We start from the raw sequence: 21,582 nt of genomic DNA on the forward strand, positions 1-21,582 counted from the left end.
TAACCAGTTATTTTGCTTCTAAGTAACTATTACTGAATTGTAAGAACCATATTAATTTTTAGTTGAGTAAATAGAACTTATGATTCATGTTTGTATTTTTTGCCTATTCTTAGCTCTGAAAAAAGTAAATAAATGCTTGTGTAGGAACTTTATTTAGGCATTTTGAAGTCTTCATGTGAATATCTTGAGTCGTTAAAGTTTAGTCCCTCACTCGATCCATACGACTCTCTGTTGTAGTACAGGACATAGTTGAAAGCTCCCAGGTTTCCTGCATATAGCAGGGATCTGCACAGTGCTGCCTTCTAGAACTGCTTTTATTTTCCTTGAGGTCGGAAGTCCTCCTCCCATAGGAAATTTTAGATCTCGCTCCCCTCCAAAATACTGACTTGCCTAATTGAAAGTTATTTTACTCATGTTGATTCTTATTTAAGACTTGTAATTGTGTATGAAAACTAGGTTGCAGTTCTGAGAAATGTCTTCTCAATGCCCAAGTTTGAACCTTGTCCACACCATTTGTTAACCATAGGATTTAGGGAAGTATCTTTACGTCTTTAAAAATCAGTTTTCTCCTCTGTAGAATGGTGAACACTGGTAGTACTTGCCTTATAGGAGTATAGTGAGAAGTAAAATAATATAGAATGTCTGGTATACCATGATTGTTCTATAAATGGAAATTGTTACAGTTTTACTGTTACTTTTAATGGGATTATTACTTTATTAGGGATACTAGAAATGCAGATTCAAGTTGGGCATTCATCTGAAATCTACTCTGGTTTCAGCTTTGGCCTTGGCCTTTGGGAAGTTGAAGAGCAGAATTATCACTTCAGTGTCATTTCTGGCATTCCTGAATTTGTGTGTGAAAATGCTTACCATTATATCTAGTAGCCTAACATTACTTTGAAAAATGAGACATGTCATTTGGACTTTTTGTTAATGTTTCAGTGTTTATTTTTAAAATTACAGGTAAGCATTCTAAATGTAACAGACAATGAACATATGCTCATAGGCTTTATGTGTTAAAGTTCTGTCAATAAGTTAAAGTATAAATGTTTATCACCAGAGTAAAATACTATAATTGTCAATAATTGTAGAAGCCGTTAGTTTCACGTATAGAAATCATGATTTCACAAGTTCAATGATTAGGTCAGGAGATTGACAGTTAACACAAATACTAACCTAGTACATTTTTTTTTCTTGTTAGCTGGATATATTTCTTTTTTTTGTTTTCTTTGTCACAGAACACTATTTACAGTAGAGGAAACTGGCATTGCAGTCTGGTGGTATAATGGCTTGTTCACATAAACCAGTACATGTTCATCGTTTAGTACAGAAAGCCCTAATGGCACATGCCCTATTAAAATTTAGGGCATCTCCAATATTCTCTTTCTTATTTTTCTTTGTCATCTTTTCTTTTTTTTTTTTTAAATAAATGTTTTCAAGGTTTGTCTAAAAGAAGGCCATATAGGTTCTTGGCTAGCAGAAGACAATTCAGAACAGTTGTTGCACAGTTGGACTGTCACCTTCATTTTTTTTCCAACTCATTTTTATTAAAAAACTAAAAAAATGCTCCAACTATCAGTTTTACAAAATCTTTAAGGGAAACACAAGAGCAAAGGTGCTGAGGTAAAAAAACACCTGAGGTAGCTTTTTCTGTGTGTGTTCCTCATTGAAAAAATCTGTAAATTTAACGCCCTGGGCCAACAACCTTGTATAAATTGCTACTTTCCTCCACATTTTTTTTTTAAAAGAAAGAACTTATTTTGCTCCATACTGATGGCTTATACACCAAAATGCAAAAAGACAAAATACATTCTTTCATTGTGGAATTTTTTTCTTTGTTTGGTTAATTGGTTGGTTTGATGGGTTCCTGTTTTCCTCTTCCAAAATGCTAGGACAAGTACCATTGACTCTTGTTCTTTTGAGTAACCAAGTGTAAGTTGAGGCTGATTTGTGTGTTTCGCTTTTGTTGCTTTTGTGTGATGGGATACTCAGAGCACCGCTTTCCTGCGGGGGGATGGGGGGTGCGTAGATAGGGGATTGAGATGGAGGGATGAGGGAATTCAAAAGAATGGAGATGGAGAAGTAGGGGAGGGAGGGTGGGGAGAGATAAACAGAGAGAGAGATAGAGAATTATATAGCAGTATGCAAAAAACCAGTTTAAAACCTGTGAAGCAAAGAGAAATGGATGTATAAGCTAGACAGGCATAAGAAGTGACACAGTTTCCTCTTCAAGGAGACGGTATCCCTCCGGTTGACATACACAGATGATCCAGAACTGCTGTGAGTGTCCTTCTGATGAGATTTCCCCCGGGTGAATTTTGTGTGGGTGGCCTCGAAGCTCTTCTGTACACCGTGAACGTCCCAAAGAAAGACTTTAAAGTCTAGAAAAGTCTGCTTTCTCTTTAAAAAGAAAAAAAAATTAGTAGTTGATTAAAAATTGGAATTAGTTATTTAATATATTATTTCTCAAATATATTACCGCTGCAGGCACCCTGTGTAACCCACAGGCCACATATCTTAATGTCCCCTACTAATATGTACACACATGTACAGAGATTTGCCACAAAAAAAGGTGTGCAATTTGTTTGGCTTTGAAGTTCACCTATGTTACTTCAACCAAAAGGGATAGCGTTGTGGGAGTTAAGGAGAGATCTGAGTGGATGGTGAAGTGGATTGCTGAAGCCTGCAGGAGCCTTGGGAGGCAGGAGGCAGGGGCTGGAGATTCTGGCAAACCTGGCTGACCTTCCCTACCCCTTCTGGCCCCTGAGATTCTCAGGGCATCTACAGAGTCCCTGGCCGCCTTCGCAGACTTCCCATTCCTCAGATGGTCTTTGCTTTGCTCCGTATCTGGCTGGCTGTGTTTGGTCTCATTTTGTCAGGTGTTGGAAGGCCTCCATTCATCTATTGTTTTGCTGGTGCCTGTGGGAGGCCTCACTTGCTGCGCTGTGAGGCGACTCCCTGAGGGTGTTTCTACTCCTGCTGTTTCACCTGTTGTACGATTTCCCTGATCTTGCGCTGTGCAGTCTGGCTAGCAAAGAAGTGCCCGATAATTCTGACAGTCACTTCCTCATTTTCATGAGGCACAATGACTTCTGCACTGGTTAAGTTCTGTGGTTCATTCATGGTCTTGCCACCTTTGCCAGTCACCTGGCCAGCTGTGGAAGAGGGCACTCTGATATGGGCTTCCAGCTTCACTTCTTTGGGGTTAAAGAAGTTTTCTTCTTTCAGTTTCCCGAAGATCCGTCCCTGGGCCTTGATGGAGGCTCCGGCGAATCTTGCCAGCTGTTTGATGTGTGCCCCTTTCTTCCCGATGATGGTACCCACAACCTGGGTTAGGATGAAGAGATTCACAATTTCCTGCTTTGGAGAGTGATGATGCGGGAACGGGCCAAACTGGTGATGAGGGTACAGGCTGGGGAAGTATCCGGAGTGGGTATTAACAGCCAGCATATCATTTTCAAAGGCCTCACGCAGCTTCTTCATAATCTCTATCTCAGCACGGCACAGGCCTCCACTGTGCCCTTCACAGTGATGGTTCTTTCTGGGTTGTATATGCTCAAATCCTGCAAGGAGGAGATTGTTATCTTGGTCCCTGTTTCATGTTCAATTTTCTTCACATTTCTGCCTTCTTTTCCAATCAGTTTTCCAACCAAGCCATTGTGGGCCATGATTTTCAGAGGAATCTCTTCGGCTGGTTTGGTCTCATCTGCCTGTTTCTGCATGATTTCAAGAATCGTGTAGCTGTGACATGCTTCAGAAATCCCCTCTGGGGTGGCATGCATGGTGACAGGCTTCTCTTCAGCTCCAGAGTTCTCTTTTCTATAGATGTCTAACCGGGACTGGGTCTACTTAGTGATGTTCATTATGGTCAAGCCCTCCTTTCCGATCATGGCACCAAAAAACTGGGTGGAATCTGCAGCGGGAAATCAGTCTGGCCTGAGAAGAGCCCCCAGGGCATGGCCTTGCTCCCAGTAAGAGTGGTCCCCACCCTGGTCTCGTTGAGTGGGTAAGGGGGAGCTCACCTCTTCATCTGGGATATAGGAAATCTTGACGGAGTAGTTCTCAAACTGATGCCCACTTAGCTTCTTCATGGCTATTTTGCTTCTTCTCTTGTTGCATATGTGACGTTGACAACAGCAGTTTCTGTGTCTGTGTTGACTTGTTCCACATTCTCCACTGTCCTGTATTGAGCCAAAAGTGCATCCAACACCTCCCACTGAAGGTGAGGAGGTATGTTTCAAATCTGAATTTTCCTGTTCCTTACCTTTTTAGAGACTGAGTAATCAACCATGATTTTCCCATGCAATTCCACTTTACCTTGGCCTTGCCGCCGCCCCGCGCCCACTCCACAAGCCGGTCGGGAAGGGGCTCCTGCGAGGCTGGGTTTGGTCAGGCTGGGAGCAGAGCCTTGTGCTGGCTAGAGTTGGGTAGTGCGCGTGCGTGAGTTCCTAGTACATTATTAACTTTATGAAAGTCTTTGTAATTTTTCTAAGTCAAAATGTTCATAAACATTTAAATAAAAATAAGACATTAGTAGAGGTTGCATTATATCCTGATTATTTGTATAATTTATAAAATTGTTTAATGTACAAGCATTAATAAAACATTTAAACTATATACATTTTCTATTTAATTGCAACAAGTCTCCCAAAATAATGACCTATTTGGGATTTATTCACATTTATAAGATTGAATTAAAGGGAGAAATAGAATGTTCCAGGAAGGAGAATAAAATGATTAATAGTATCCAAGAAAATAATCCTTGACTCAAATATAATAATGAAAAAATATGAAGAGTATGAAAAGAAGAAAGTGTTAGAGAAAAATTAGATCATCTAGAACACACCTTACTTTCTCAGTAATCTTAAAATAATAGACTTTTACAAGAGTGCTTTACAAACATTTCTGTGTAGATTTTTAATTAATGAATTGTTGATATAGAGGAAAGAAAATGTAGTAAGTTGCCAGAAGTCTCAGCATCTTCAATGCTACCAAAAAAGTCTTGCTCCCGCATCTATTTCAGCTGAAATTGAACACCTTCTTTGTCACTACAGATGTGTAGAAACTATAGTAATAATGTAGCAGCTGACAGCAGGTGAGAAATTGAGTACCATGCTGTCATATTAAAAATCAGCTCTTAATATGCTTAACAGAAACTTATCTTGAAAATTTATTTTAAATTAGATTCTACATTTATGTTTGTATTCCAAAAAGTCATTCTGTAATGATGATATTTGGCTTTTGCCACAGCTTAGTAGTGTGCTGTATTTTAACAGTATGGAATGTAGTAAAATCTATTCCTTTTCTTCTGTGTGCCTATCATATTTATTAATTTACCCAAATTATACAGAATGTTGGGTAAGTTTAGAGGAAAGTATTTTTAATAGCAAAATCCTGTGTTTTCAGCCTTAATTTTTTTTAGAGGCTAGTTTTTATTTTAACTAATAATTTAGTAGGCTGCATATTATATATAAAATTTAAACAAGTTTTTATGTTTCAACATAGAGGAATTGCCAATTATTTTCTTCTTAACTAAGTGATGCATTACATTAAATCCACTGGAGTACTTTTCGACATAATTTATTACACAAATAAGTACTACCATATAAAAAATTTCCGCCTGTAATCCCAGTACTTTGGGAGGCCGAGGCGGGCAGATCGTGAGGTCAGGAGATCGAGACCATCCTGGCTAACATGGTGAAACCCCGTCCCTACTAAAAATACAAAAAAATTTAGCCGGGCATGGTGGCAGATGCCTGTAGTTCCAGCTACTCGGGAGGCTGAGGCAGGAGAATGGCGTGAACCCAAGAGGCGGAGCTTGTGGTGAGCTGAGATGCACCACTGCACTCCAGCCTGGGCAACAGAACGAGGAGACTCCATCTCAAAAAAAAAAAAATTTTTTTTTCAGTGTTATTTCATTTTCCTTCAGTTCTTTCATGAGATAGTTATTAGAACCACTTACTGTGAATTAGAGATAATAGAGACATAAAACAAAAATTTGCTTTTTTCCCCTCTACAGTAGAAAACAATGGTAACCACTTATTTATTTCATTGTCAATCAATGAAAATAGAATAGTATCTACTGGAGATGGGTGTGGAGATCTTAAAGTTAAAAACATCTGCATAGTGTCCAAATAAGTAGTATAGGATGTATTGTAACAATGCAAGAACTGGTGTGATTTAATTAACTGTGGTTTAATATGTTGTGCATCTCACTCATGGCAAACCATTGTGGCATTTACTGGCTGATGCTTCAAAGCACTACTGTTTTTCATCTACTGTCATTGGTCAGTTGTGTTGTAGAGGCATTATATAAGGTCTGGAAAACAGTTCTCAAGGATTTTGCTTTAACGGTAGATGTACCATCTAGTCCATTTGTTGATGTCATTTTTTTTTTTTTTTTTTAAAGACAGAATCTTGCTCTGCTGCCCAGGCTGGAGTGCAGTGGCATGATCTTGGCTCACTGCAACCTCAGATTCCTAGGTTCAAGCAGTTCTCCTGCCTCTGCCTCAGTCTCCTGAGTAGCTGGGATTACAGGTGTGTGTCGCCACACCTGGCTAATTTTTGTATTTTTAGTAGAGACAGGGTTTGGCCATATTGGCCAGGTTTGTCTTGAACTCCTGGCCTCAAGTGATCCACCTGCCTTGGCCTCCCAAAGTGCTAGGATTATAGGCATGAACCACCGTGCCTGACTTGCTGATTTTAATTTGATGTAATCTCTAAACTCTTTTCTTAATGACTTTAAAGTTTGAAACTGTAATGGTTTTACCAAGTAGCTTTCAAATGATGTTTCCTGAAGCAGAGAACAGATAAATTTGAATGATATGTTTCCAACTACAGACAGCAGTGATCTTCATGTCCTATTACATTCACCCTATAAAATCACCTGGATGTTTTTAAAAAGGCAAGTGGAGAATGGAGAAAAAAGAAGCATTGCTCATGTGATATGTATAGTGATCTGAGATTTCTTACATTTGATAATGCTATGGAAGTTATCTTAGATATAAAGTAGTTTCAAAAATTCCAGTTCTGTAACCACATCTGATATGGTTTAGCAGTGTCCCCACCCAGATCTCATCTTGAATTCCCACTTGTCGTGGGAGGGACCTGGTGGAAAGTCTTTCCTGTGCTGTTCTCATGATAGTGAATAAGTCTTACAAGATCTGATGGTTTTAAAAAGAGGCATTCCCCTTCACAAGCTCTCATTTTTTACCTGCCACCATCCACGTAAGATGTTACTTGCTCCCCCATGATTGTGAGGCTTCCCAAGGCACATGGAACTGTAGGTCCAATTAAACCTCTTTCTTTTGTAAATTGCTCAGTCTTTATCAGCAGTGTGAAAATGGAATAATACAACACCTTAACTTTTGAAGTAAATGAGATGCCTGATAGTATTTCCCCCCAAGTATTTTGTGTTTGCTTTTATAGGTACTTTTTGGATTACTTGATTAAAAATGCAAAAATTACTATAAAAATAGAGGATTATATCTCTTTAACATATTATCACTGTTATCTTTCAATACATTGACAATGCAAGGGTAATAGTTGAGGGTTTTTGTCAAAATGTTGGGGTAAGCAACCAGGCTAATGTAAAGTGGAGGCAAGGAAAATGTTTCAGTGAAAAGCAAAACAGGCCATGTAAATACATTGTCAGTGAAAAATAAGAAATGAATAAATAAATATTTACTAAAATTGATGACTGAAACAGAAAAAGTCACAAATGTTTTTGGATTATAGGCTATACCACAGGGATATAGAATTAGTTGAGAGGGTGGTGGTGAGGGATAAAAGACTACACATTGGGTATAGTGGTATATGCTGCTTGGGTGATAAATTCCCCAAAATTAGAGAAATCACCACTAAAGAACTTATCCATGTAAGTTTTGGGGGAACCACCTGTTCCCCCAAATTATTGAAATAAAGTAAAATAAATTTTAAAAAATTCATACAAAAAAAGAAAGTATTTTGTTACCTGACCTGAATTATGCAGTTTTTTTTTTTTTTTTATAATTAAGAATGGCAAACTCCTTCTGAAACTCTTGATGGCCTTCATTTCTCCAATTTCAGGTCTTGCTGCTCTCATCCCTACTTCCTATAGGCAGTACTACCAGTAAGCTTTTGTAATAGGCCTCTAGGCAGTCCTAGTTCCTTCCTTAGGTTTGTAGGTCATGCTCTTCCATTGCCTGGAGTACTTCAATTTACTCTACCCTCACCCTATTTTCTGATTTACTTTTCTTTATCCTTGAATATTAATTCTATAGACCAGGATAGGGGTACCTTTATAATTTCAAAGTGCCCTATACTTCCACTGTCATAGTACATATATTAATTGTACATTTCTCTAAGTTAGTGTAAGAGTTTGTGGGAGTGTGTGTGTGTGTGTGTGTGTGAAAAGACAGTATCTTTAGTTAATAAGCACAAAATAAATATGTTTTGAATGAGAAGATTCTGGTTCTAGTATTTACTATTTTTAGATTTAGGAAACATTTATTAAATGTTTAAATATTACTTCTTAGTCCAGCCTGGGGGGAGTTTAGAGGAAAACTAATGGACATGGGGCAAGCTTAGGTGGAAGGATGATGCTTGAGCTCAGCTGTGTAGGATGAGTTAATCTGGACCGAGTTGCTGATAAAAATAGAATAAATTTTGGTAAGAACTTTTCCTCCAGTGTATTTTGGCATTGCTTTGTAGAATAAAAATAAGTTAAAGGATATTAGACTATAATAAAATTTATATTGAAAAAAACTTATGAGAAATTAACTTTATATGAAAATTCTAAAAAAGTCTGAAATGTACAGATGCTTCATGTTAATACTGACAGTTATTGGCTAGTTTATCTTATTTCAATTCATAATAAAAAAGCTAAAACAGTTGTTTTTAAGCGCTAACAGAATAACTGGGTCTTGGAAAATAAGTAGCATTATATGCAAAATGTGTAATATGCCAACTGGTGGCATTTTGCTTCCCTATAATTATTATCTAGTGAATGATAAGACTAGACTATCATTCTAGTGATATATCTAAAAATAAATTTCTTATTTATTTATATGTTATATGGTAAAACTTATATTTAGAATCTTACAAGGGAAAGGAAAAACATCTTTTCCCCCTCTCCAAAAATCTACTGAGAGAGGAAGGTATTTATTTGGCTTACCTGAATTACATGAGACAATATCTCAGACTTTCACCTGAGTAAGAATCACTTTGGTTCATGCTAAAATACAGGTTCTTAGGCCAGTCCTGTTTTTGTTGGTGAGGCCCTTACATTTGACCTTTAATGAGCATCCCAATGTTATCACATTTCAATGTGATAACAAATTGGAAAATAATGTGTATGTCAGTAATATGTAATTCAGATACTAACGACTGACCCTTATTCTCCTGGCCATTGAGTGGTGTGGCTGACACATTCTATGTAAATCTGAGGTTCTCAACAGGTTATATCCACTTCTGTCATAAATTTAGAGTAATCTTAAGTACATTGAATTAAATGTTACTTATTGAATGCATGACATTTCACCTAGAATTCACAAAATCAGTCAAATGACTTTATTCTTATCATCTGGGTACCCTACTTTGCTGAGCAAACTGTGTTACATGTGGTTTTGTTTATTACAGTCTGTGCAAAAAGAAACATCAACAATATTACTATCATTTCACTTTGGTATTTCTGGTATTCCACTAATGCCTCATTTGTAATAGTTAGGTATATCTTTATCTTTCTAGTAAACTGTTTGGTTTTTAAAGAATAGATAATTTTTAAAATGTTGAAATATAGTATATATTCCTAACTGACTTTGTAGAGGATAACTTTCTTTTTAATCTTGGTTATTTCTTGATTATATGCTGCTTATAAAAAATACAAAGCTTAGACATTTACTTTGTTTTTTACCTTTTACAATTTTTGTTAAAGTAATACATATTCACTTTAATATGTGAAACAGTGCATTAATATGCACAGAAATATTTTTAAAAAGCTAATATCCTTTCCATCACTTTTTTTCCCACCTCACTTTCTTTATGCTGCTACAAACATAAACACATGTGTAGGTTTGTGTTGAGTATGTATTTTAATGTGATTATTTGCATATTTTGGAACTTGCTTTTTTAAAACACCATGTTGTGGTTGTTGTTCCAGCATAACTGTATAATTATAACTTATTCTTCTTAATAACTGTGTACTATGCCATAGTATAAGAGAGTATCATTATTTCTTCAGTAATTCTCCTGTTTATGAACATTTAAGACATTTCCCCTTTTTCGTTACTACTCATAATGGTGCAACAGATAACTTTGCTTATAGATCTCTATGCATTTTCTTTCTGTTTTATTAAAGATGCAGGATTGTGGATCAAAAATAATGTGTATTTCGGTTTAATGAATTTCCTTTATAAAATAAATAACATTTTATATACTTGTTATAAAAATAGACTATAGAATATGGAAAACACATAGAATGAAATAAAAAGCATCTATAAATCTACCATCAAAACACAATCAATGTGCTAACAAATTGGAAGTTATTTTTTCAATTGTTTGTAATTATTTGCTTCTTTACAATTCATTACATCAATTGTGTTGTAATCCTGTAAGGTTTATTTTTACCACAAGGAAGATTTCACAGTGTAATTTCAAATTCTGAATTTTTAATTTTTTTTTTTTTTTTTTTTTGAGACAGGTTCTTGCTCTGTCACCCAGGCTGGAGTGTAGTGGTGTGGTCACAGCTCATTGCAGCTTCAGTCTCCAGGACTCAAGTGCTGCTACCTCCTCAGCCTCTTAAGTAGCTGGGACTACAGGTGCATGCCACCTCACCCAGCTAATTAAAAAAAAATTTTTTTTTGTGAAGATGGGATCTCACTCTGTTGTTTAGGCCAGTCCGAACTCCTGGGCTCAAGTAATCCTCCCATCTCAGACTCCCAAAGTGCCGGGATTTCAGGTGTGAGCCACAGTGCCAGGCCTAAGTATTTTTTTTTAAGGCCTAAGTAGTTTTTTTTTTTTAAGGCCCTTAAGTTTTAACTATAGATTTGTCTTTGTTGTTCCTACTTCTTTCACTTAAAGAGAACAGCTGAGAACTTCCAATGAAATTTGTAATATAATCTAAAAAGTGGAATATTGATAAAGGAAGAAAAAATAGCCCTGAAATAGGACTGTGCAAGCTTGAGTATTAGGTATGGCATCTACCTGATTAGACATGGGATTTTGGTTAAGTTACCTGACGTCAGAACCTCAGTTTCCTCCAATATTTCCAAATTCAGGTAATAATGACTTACATTTTAAGATAATTATTTGCAGTTGAAGAAAAAGAAGCAAAAATATTAAATGGTATGTTGTTACTTAGCTTGATTCTGTCTTAGAACCAAAAATATCAAAGTTTTCCAAACGCAGTATCAGAAAGTTTCTTTTTGCCTCCTTGCAGTCCATCCTGATCATCATCCCCATAGGCAGTTCTTATTCTGATTTCTGTCATCATAGGCTCAGTTTTCCGATTCTGAAAGTTCGTGTAAGTGGAACTATACTATATATACTCTTTTGTATCTGGTTTCTTTCAACAGAATGTTTATGTGGTTTATCGATGTTATATGAATATAACATATTTCTATACTGTGTGGTATTATGCTATGTAAAATTAGTAAACTATTCTAATTCTAAACTAATGTTATCAGTAAAATTATTAAACTATTCCACTAAGTAGGATAGATTAATAGGCTCTAAGTGAAAAACAAGTATTCTTTTAGCACCACTTTACCTTTCTTTTTTAGAGAAGGATGTTTGTATTCATGTATGTGTGTGCATGTATATATGTTACTGATAGATGGATATATAGGTAGGTGAATAGGTAGAGTGGTAGTTTTGGTTTGAAAAATTGAGAAGAATGCATATAAAACAACTATGAGTTATTACGTCTTCGGAAAATGGAGCATGTGAGACCTACCTTTCATATACTTTTAAAAACTCATGTAATTATGAGTTTTACCTTTTATGTTTTGTGTCTTTCAGATGAGGGGAGGAGGAGCTATACCACCTACCAAATAAATAAAAGCTTTTAAAATTACTTTTTTCTTTCTGCTCTGTTCCTTATTTCTACTGTCTCTCCAATTTTTTTTTTTCTAATTGTATGGGGAAATGTAGCCTTTAATTTAGCTCTTAACATTATAAGAGTTGCTCTTAACCTCCCATAAACAAGATTATTATGCCCATTATGGTTTTAGGGTGTGTGTGTGTGTGTGTGTGTGTGTGTGTGTGTGTGTGTGTGTATAGTAGCTGGCTATTTCTGTCTATGATAATTTACCCTGTTCCCCCCATAACCCCCACTCCCAATGCATTTCCTTGAAGAGATCTTTGGAAAGTCCTGGCAGTTATTTACTAAATATAGTACTTTAAAGCAACGAGATAGTATTCATTTAAGTAAGTGACAAATTTTTCAATATTTGGGAGTTAATATTTTAAACTCCCAAAATAAAGATTGATCCTTTTTGGCAATTTAGCCAAACCTTCAATATTTGATTGTTTAAAGATAGATTTAGTTTCTGATGAGTGAGGGAAACGAATCTGAAAAAAATGATATACTTTGCTGTACTTTTGTCATAGTTTATAATCAAATCCTTGGAAACTAGTAGCATTAGTAAACAACAAAATAATTATAAAATTAAAATATTGAATCATTAACAGATTATTAGCAAACAATAGAAAATATTGGGGTTTTAAAAAAATCATATTGTTTACTATACTGAGGTAGTCAGCCTCAAAAGATGGCTATGAGTCAGACCTCCTAGTATTTATGCTCTTCTATTGGCCTTTCCCCTTAAATCTGGGCTGGCCCTGTGACTTGCTTTTGACTTGCTTGTGGTGAAAGTGATACTGTTTGACTTCTGAGGACAGGTTATAAGGAGCCTTGCATTTTCCATGCGAGTCACCTGGCGTATGTGCTCTGGGAGAAGCCAGCCACCATATGTGAAGGCCAGTATCCCTGAAACTGCTATGTTGTGAGGATGCCTAAGCTAGTCACACAGAGAGGCTAATTGTAAGGAAGGAGAGAGAGAAATGCTTCTCTGACTCTCAGCTGTTGCAGTTATTCCAGCTAAGTTATCAGACATATAAGTGACAAAACCATCTTGGATCTCCAGCTCGATTGAAATTTCAGATGATTCCAGCCCAAGCCACCATCTGATTGCAGCTACATGAGTGAGACCAAACCAAGAACCACTCAGATAAGTCTAGAAAATTCCACAGAACTGTAAGAGAGAAATAATAGATTCTTGTTTTTAAACCTTAGTTTTGGAGCATTTCCATAGCAACAAATAACCAGAACAGGTACTTTTAATTAAAATTTGTCTTAAATATATTTTATTATGGAAAGGACCAAGATATTTTACTCATCGTTAGCATTTCACTCTTTTCTAGATGACAGTATTTTGAGCCAAGGGATATGATTTAAATAATTGACACAGAATTGCAGATAAAGAGAGGTTCTGAGGTTAAGAATCAGTTCAGCCAGAACCAATCTGAAGCATCTAAGGCTACTAGAAAGCTTTAAGGAGCCATGAATCATACTTCAGGGACCCAACAGTAATGAGGGGGTTCAGGTTGAATCCAAGCATTTTCTGTTTAAACAGAACAATATAATAAGATATGTAATAATTTACTTTAAAGAAATTAAATAAGCATAAAGCTTTCACTCTTTCCTCCTCGTTTACTTTATTTGCTACTTTAGATGGTATTTTGGTGGCTCAGTTAAAATAATACTTAATAAAGTTAGGCTTCATGTAAAGGGGTGGGATTTGTATCAGATTAATGTAACTTCTAAATCCCTTTTTGCATTCCAGATAAGAGGAAATATGAATCCCCTAACGCCAGAGTTTTTTGATTGCTAACGCTTTGACCTCAAAGTTCACTGAAGATTAGTATATTAGGCATAGTGCATTCAAGCTCATTTTCTAAGTTATCTTTATGTTTTGTCAACTGCCAGGTGGACTCTGGGCATTTTTTGAGGAAATGTGGTTAAGGCAGCCATAATTAGCAACTGCTTGAAATACTTACCAGGTATTTTAAAGAATATTAATAAGACCTCATTTAATTTGGTTGGCAGCTCTTAGATGATTTCTACAGTGATCATGATCATGTCTTACATTTTTATATATTACCTAGCCATTTAATAATGTACTTGAGAACTAAATATTTTAATAGTATTTCCTTACAGTCTGATACAGCGTGCAATGTTAGGTAGTTAAATGTTGTCTAATACATAATTTTGAGCTCAATTAGCTTGAAATGGAAAGTTCATCTAAAGTACATATGAATAAAAGGCATTATAAGTATAGTGAAGTGTAACATAGAACTGGTAAATATTTTAAATATATGTACTCATTATGATTTGTGAATATTATAGCCAAAGCATGCAGTTGCAACAACTTCCAAAAATTAAAAACTATTTGAAAACTCTTTTTACATTTTACACTTAATAAACTAATTTGTACATAAACCACATTATTATTTATATTTAAAACTAAAAAAATTCACTTTCTCCAGCTATTCTAACAAAAACTTAATAAGTAGGCATTGCTTTTAAAATGACACAATCTACCAGTTATTTGGTAAAACTAGCATAATCATAAATTTCCCATCCATGCTTTTTCCAAAAATACTAACCCATATTGTTCTCTCTGGACCTGTTGTAGGGATGACTAATCCAACTGCTGAGGTCTCCCTTTATGTGTTTGATGGAACACTTGGCTTGCTGGACTACAGCTGTGTGTTTATGTGCAGTGCACACCTGCAGGGGCCTGACAAATAGCTGTAGTATGCAGAGGATACAAAATTACCCTGGCAGTGCTGCAAATAAGGAAGTTTCTGTTTTGAAGTCCATATGTGTGTGTGCTTGAGATGCCAGCTGGTGTATTTATGTTGCATGCACAGATGTAAAACTGCCAACTGATTTTATACCAAATAAAGTCTAATCTTTTTATACGTACTTTGTGTCAAAGTTATGAAGTGGTATGTAAGAATATTCTCATGACTTAGCTCTTTTAAAATAAAAGCTGCCATTAAAAATATGAACTCATAATATCATTAGGAAAGAGAGGAAGAAGGATAGTGATAGAGATGGTATTTCTTAACTATTATCCTGTGTATAATAATGTTGTTATTACTATATCATTTGATAAGTAAAGTTTTGATGTGTTATAATCATGAATGATATATATTCTCTTTTGTGGCTAGAGTCAGTCAGGTCTTTATGAAATCCCAATTTATGAATACTGAAATGTGAAAGACAAATTTATATAATTACTTGACTTGAAGGCTTTGGCTATACTATTTTTCAAGTACATTTGATTTTAACAAGTTGAAAGGATGGTGCATTTTTTGCCATTTTTAGAATGTACTTAAATTTGTTCTGAAAGAAATACTAGTGTTTATAAATACCAGGGATAATATTTCCCAAGTCTATGGAAATTTTAAAACCAATATAAAAATAGTGGAAAAGCCAGTTATTCAAAAGAACCTTTGAAAGAAGCAATTGTTTTTGTTTCTTTTAATATGTCTTCTCTAACTAAATGAAGAAATATATTTTATTGACTGTGTCCATCCCAAACAAGAATAATGATTTGATTATTAGAAAATTGATCTTCAAATTAATATTTGCAAATGAGATACTTTATATATTACTTAAGTGTAAATGTAGATTAGAGTGGAAGCTTTTTTTAAAAATTAGTGTTGGATATATTCATTTTCTCTAAGAACTATCATTGCTTATGAAGCAGTGATTTTTTCCATATGTAATTGGTTTATTTTTTTTTCTTTTTCTTTCTTTGTTTTTTTTTTGGAGATGGAGTCTCGCTGTTGTCAGCCCAGGCTGGAGTGCAATGGCGCCGTCTTGGCTCACAGCAACCTCTGCCACCTGGGTTCCAGCAATTCTCCTGCCTCAGCCTCCCGAGTAGCTGAGATTACAGGCATCTGCCACCATGGCCAGCTAATTTTTGTACTTTTTTTTAGTAGAGGCAGGGTTTCACCATGTTGGCTAGGCTGGTCTCAAACTCCTGACCTCAGGTGATCCACCCACCTCGACCTCCCAAAGTGCTGGGATTACAGGCATGAGCCACCATGCCCGGCCCATATATAATTGGTTTCTAATATTAATAGATATGTTTCAGTTGAATCATTTTCAAAAGGATTGACTTTTACTATATTTGAAATATATGTACAAATTAAGAATTTTTAGACATTGCTCAACAATAACTGTTATCAGAATGGTTATATTTGTTTTTGCTTTATTTATAACCTCTTTATTGTTTTGTATCATTTTATATGTATAAGTTTATAAATATTTGCAAATGAAGCAAAGTAGTTCAAGTGCTTTTCAAAATCATGTTAATTTTCTTATTAGAAAATTTTAATGATACTGTAAAAATATGTTGTCGTATATAATCTTGTATTCAGTTTTGCATTTGAAACACACTGAATTTGTCTTTCACATAAGTATATCTAGATATATTGATTCTTCTGATATTAATGTAATTTATAATTGAGTTCTGATTTTTTACTTATGGAATTGCCTTATCATAGTTCCTTATTTGACTATATTTTACTGACATTTTGTATGCTTTCCTAATTATTATTTTTATTGATAGTGTCAAACTTGTAAATAGTTTGTAATGCCTTTAAAAATTTACATAGTGTTTAATAGGCATCATTCCTTTTTCTTCAATGGTAGGCATGATGCCTTTTTTTGTCATAAAGGAATGTATATTTGCTATTTTTTCTAGCATGATTTTACTTGAACTTTTACTATAATTAAATTTCAGCAAATGCGGGAAAGACCTGAGCTTTTAGCATTGTCCCTTAGCCTTAAAGTCTAAATTTTGACTAAGTCAGGCATCTTAATTCATGAAGAAAGTTTGATTTGGAATAAGTTTTATATAATGAGACAGAAAGATGGACTAGAGGGACAAGATGTTTCTTACAAAATATACAATTACTTGTATGATTAAAAAGTGCATGAAGAAACCAAGTACATCAATTTCCCAAATGAAAGGTAGTATGGTATACTTGAATTAACTCTTGATCAGGAGACATACAAAATTCTAGCCCTGTAACACACAGTTGTATGTTATTAGACTGGTTTCCTGGAGCTTTAGTGTAGTTTAATTTTTCTACCAGAGAAAGGGAATAGTAATTGTGATTAATATTGATATGAGTATTAATAATAAGATAATGGACATAAAGCTGTTCTGTGGTCAAGGTGTGGAGCATATAGTAGGTGTTCAATAATAGTTGACTTTTTTTTTTTTTTAAAGCAGTGGTAGTAACACTTAGAAAAAGTTCATTACATAGGAAATATACATGTAAAGTTAGCTCAGAAAAGGATAGACATAAGAAAGCTTCACTGATGCCTTACGTTTTTTCCTGAAAATATATTTTAAAGAAAGGACCAAACCTCAAATTTTTACAGCTAAAAGAATCTTTTATTACTTATTTGAGAGATTATGTTCAATACATTGCTTGGTTATTTAGTGCTAGGGCCAACTGCCTTTAGTAGGATATCACTTCAAACACTGCTGCCGCCACTGCAGGTTGCAAGCACATGATTGAAGGCTTCTAGTTCTCAGCTCATGCCCAGATGTCTTTCAATAACTATAGCCAGTAATTTCTTCAAATTGCTCACTTTATCAGCAGCACATGTCATCAATCCTGAAGTGGTTGGTCAAGTCAACTGCAGAATCTTTAGCTTATAGACACAGCTGCAAACAGGTGAACAGGCAGAAAGTAATTTGTGCAGCTTGGTGGCTGTCAGACGAAAGACAGACAATCTGTGTTTAAAACAGATTGCAGGCCCTGTATGGGCCAGACAAAAGGGATTTCTCCAACTGCAAATAATTCTAAGGTTAACATATTTTCCTTTCTGCCATTAGGTGATTTGTTAAAATTGGAAACAATGAACATTATAAATCGACACAGAAACTGGAGACAAGATGAAAGAGAAAATCAGATCACTAAATAGGTTTACATTTGTCTTTCCAAAGAAGTATAACTGGCATTCATATAAGCTGTTTTCTTGCAAATTAAGCCAAGTTATAAAATTCTTTGAAACTTACAAGATTATAAATATTTCAAGTTGCATTAAGAATTACTGGTATTAAAAAAGCAATGAACCTTGAACAGTCTAGTTTTTATAAGTAGTTTTTAGAGTTAATTGTTAATTTGTAGATGTTGGAATTTGCTTCTTTAAAAATATTATTTAGTATTTTTCTTGCAGCTTTATTAAGTAGATTTTAAAATTAGCATATGCTAGATATAACACACTTTTCAGCACATAAAATCTACCATGGTTACAGAACAAAAATTTATATGGAGAAAAATATTCTGAGGATCTATGCATTTAAAAAAGTCATCCTCACATTTTTTCCTTTGGAGTTATTTAGATCAGAATCTGAAAGACACCTGAATCTATGTGTAAAACAGTCATATTTTAGAAGATAGTTCTACAATAACACTAAGAGTATTCATCATTTTTGTCCATAAATCTCAAAATGATAAACTTATGAGAGTCTGAATCAGCAAAGTTATTTCTCAACAGTATTGGTCCATCTAGGTGCCTACTCATTAAACTAAACAGGAAGAAGGACTATATTACATTAGCTAAATGAGTACCTCATGACAGAAGACTACTGAACAAGATAACACACTATCTTTAAGACACACTATCTTAAATATCTAACAAAGTTTAGATATTTAAAATATGTGTACATGTGTAGTGCATGGATGTATGTGTTTGTAGGGAGGAACACATGAGAAATAATTGAGTAGTCCGTCTTTGTTTTCGTACCAGAGCTTATGTCTATGATATAGAGAACCGTAAGTGAATGTTACTGATTTATTCTCTCTTATTTTTGGCTCTCTTGTGCTTTCTCTCTTGTTTCACAATCAATTTAGTATTGTAATTGTTTTTAATAGGTAATGATCTGTGTAACATAGTGATTAAGAACACAATCCTCAGTGTCAAATTGGATTTAAGTTCCAGTTTGATAATACTGTGTAATTTTTGAACAAGTTACTTAACCTACCAAATCCTTAGTTTTTCAGTGGTGATAGTGGCTGTTTATTAACTTAGGTTGTTTTGTGGTATTAAAAACTCATATAAAGTATTGTGCCTTGTGCCTTGTACTTATTTAAAGCTTCAATAAACTTTAGGCATTTTCTGCTAGAATCCAAACATCCTGAGGAAAGGGAATGTTTTGGTCTTGCTCCTAGCTGCTTCCTAAGCATTTATTAACATGATTTAAACCTCTAAGAACTCAGAAGTAATCTGAATGAACTTGTCAGTAGTTCTGTAATTTTTAGAGTCCACTGTGCTGATTTCCTTTAGTCATAATATTCCTTTCTTGCCAAATGCCTTGACCTTAAATATGACAACAATTCTTATTTATTTATTGAGACAGAGCCTTGCTCTGTCACCCAGGCTGGAGTGCAGTGGTGCGATCTTGTCTCACTGCGACCTCCTGGGTTCAAGCAATTCTCCTACCTCGCCCTCAGTAATCCCAAGTAGCTGGGATTACAGGCACTCACTACTATGTCTTACTAATTTTTGTGTTGTTTTAGTACAGACAGGGTTTTGCCATGTTGGCCATTGGCCAGGCTGGCCTCAAAACTCCTGGCCTCATGTGATCCACCCGCCTCAGCCTCCCAAAGTACTGGGATTACAGGTGTGAGCCCCTGCACCCCGCCCTGATTTATTTGTTGAGTATAGACAAAGCAGTATGAATATTTTACTGTCTCTCATTTCAGTTTTTCTAACATTAGGAAATTGTTCTTGATTACAGCTGTTTGTCAAATATAGCTAGCTGTGGTGCCTCATGCTTACAGAATAATCTGGCATTAAAAATCAATTATATTTTACTGTTTTTTGTTTTGTTTTGTTTTTTGAGACTGGGTCTCGCTTTCTCAACCAAGCCTTTTGGTCTCCAAACTTGCCCAACATGGTTCTACTCCATTCTTTGGCCAAAAATCAATGGGTTCAAGAACACAAGTTTTAACTCTAGGACTTAACTTTAGATTTCTCATGTCAAAATCGCTTTGCCTCTAGAGCAGTAGTTAGAGCTTCCAATATATGCTGACTTTCAGGCCCTACACTATACCTATTGTTTTGAAATCACTGAGGATGGGGCCTAGATGTCGATCTTTCAATAAAATCTCTTTTTGTCAATCTAATGTGGACCCATGGTTGAGAACAAGTACTCTAGGACAGAGACTGGCAAGTTATGACCCATGGGCCAAATCCAGCCCATCAGCTGTTTTTGACTGGAATGGAGTAACCATCATTATTTGGCTGGTTAGTTATTATCCATGGCTGTTTTGTGCTACAACAGCAGAGTTAAATAAATGCAACAGAGACTGTATGTCTTGCAAAGCCTAAAATATTTATTATTTAACCCTTTATAAAAAATGTTTGCTGGCCGGGCGCGGTAGCTCAAGCCTGTAATCCCAGCACTTTGGGAGGCCGAGACGGGCGGATCACAAGGTCAGGAGATCGAGACCATCCTGACTAACACGGTGAAACCCCGTCTCTACTAAAAAAATACAAAAAGCTAGCCGGACGAGGTGGTGGGCGCCTGTAGTCCCAGCTACTCGGGAGGCTGAGGCAGGAGAATGGCATAAACCCGGGAGGCAGAACTTGCAGTGAGCTGAGATCCGGCCACTGCACTCCAGCCTGGGCGACAGAGTGAGACTCTGTCTCAAAAAAAAAAAAAAAAAGTTTGCAAACCCATTTTAGATTATGAGCTCTGATGCGGTGACTCATGCCTGTAATCACAGCACTGTGGGAGGCCAAGGCGGGTGGATCATGAGGTCAGGAGTTCGAGACTACCTTGGCCAACATGGTGAAACTCCATCTCTACTAAAAATACAAAAATTAGACGGGCGTGGTGGCACGCACCTATAATCCTAGCTACTCAGGAAGCTGAGGCAGGAGAATCACTTGAACCCAGGAGGTCGAGATCTCACCACTGCACTCTAGCCTTGGTGACAGAGTGAGACTCTGTCTCAAAAAAAAAAAAAAACCAAAACAAATAAAAAAAGATTATGAGCTCTGATTATCAACAGTTTTGCACATATTTCGTGTTTGTTGCTACTTCAGGTAATCCATTGGTGAATTAGCTAGATATTTTTGATTACGTTTTTATTTCTTGCCTAATAGTGAGCTGTTTGAGGGCAGGCACTGTATTTTATAGCTCTTTAAAATCCTCAACCCCTAATATAGTTAATTTTGCATAGTTGGGTGTAAGTAAATGTTCATTAATTGACTCTAGTTATTGGCCTTCAGTTATTGCATGAAGATACTAGTAAGGGACAGTGTGGAGCTTTTGATTTGTGCATGTTCAGTTTTTTTTTTTAACTCCTTCTATTAAAATAGACATTATTGTAATTTAGAATATTACCAAGTCATCATTGTATAATTACAGAAAATCCCTTAATTTTTTTTTCATTTCTGGAATTACCATCAACCTTCATTACTCATTGTTTGTATTTAATGTTTAGATCTAAGCTACAAAACAGCATACCATATTTTCATCATCATTACTCTTTTAAAAG

General features: G+C 35.5%; 1 protein-coding gene and 1 pseudogene across 1 annotated transcript in view; one reads left to right on the top strand and one right to left on the bottom strand.

Annotated features, from left to right (window-relative positions):
• The window catches only part of LOC111520902 (vacuolar protein sorting-associated protein 13B), an 883,038-nt gene that overhangs the window by 233,081 nt on the left and 628,375 nt on the right, over positions 1-21,582 (top strand). The gene's annotated exons all lie outside the window — the stretch shown is intronic.
• LOC111520903 lies at positions 2,932-4,312 on the bottom strand (annotated as a pseudogene).

The sequence above is a fragment of the Piliocolobus tephrosceles genome, chromosome 7 (assembly GCF_002776525.5).
Source record: "Piliocolobus tephrosceles isolate RC106 chromosome 7, ASM277652v3, whole genome shotgun sequence".
NCBI classification, from domain to species: domain Eukaryota; kingdom Metazoa; phylum Chordata; class Mammalia; order Primates; family Cercopithecidae; genus Piliocolobus; species Piliocolobus tephrosceles.